Source organism: Rhinopithecus bieti, unplaced genomic scaffold (assembly GCF_001698545.2).
Source record: "Rhinopithecus bieti isolate Rb0 unplaced genomic scaffold, ASM169854v2 scaffold_79622, whole genome shotgun sequence".
NCBI lineage: Eukaryota > Metazoa > Chordata > Mammalia > Primates > Cercopithecidae > Rhinopithecus > Rhinopithecus bieti.
In genome coordinates, this window is record NW_016829846.1 from 13,865 (window position 1) to 14,391 (window position 527).

Consider the following 527-nt stretch of genomic DNA (forward strand, 5'->3'; position numbering starts at 1 on the left):
TCTGATTTCCCTCTAAGAAAAATTGTTATAGACACATTTGCCTTTGTTTGCCTTTCCTGCAGCTTAAGCATTCCTTCTACCATGTATAATAAAATTTGGTTCTCTGAGTGTGACTTAGTGAGAAGAGTTAGAGTTGAGTCACAGAATTAACAGGCATTGAGGTTTTGGGAGACCAAAAGCAGAAAAGTGATTTTTATATGGATATTAGCTGCAGAAAGCAAAGTGAATAAATAAGAATCCTGTTAACTTGCCCAAGAGGGAGATCACAGAAGTGTCTAAGCATCAAAAGATATAAAACAAATAAATTATATCCGTGATCCCTAATTTAACATCGATAAAATGCCATTGCTATACCCGTTAACTTTTATTGCTTTATTATATAATTTATTTATAATTCCCTTCTTCTAGGATGATATTGCTTTATTTTAAAGAATGGAAGGAAATTTTTGTGAATTTCTTGGGTTCTCCGAGCCCATTATTTCCCTTAAAACTATACGTTTTTCTTTTCTTTCTTTTTTTTTTTTTTT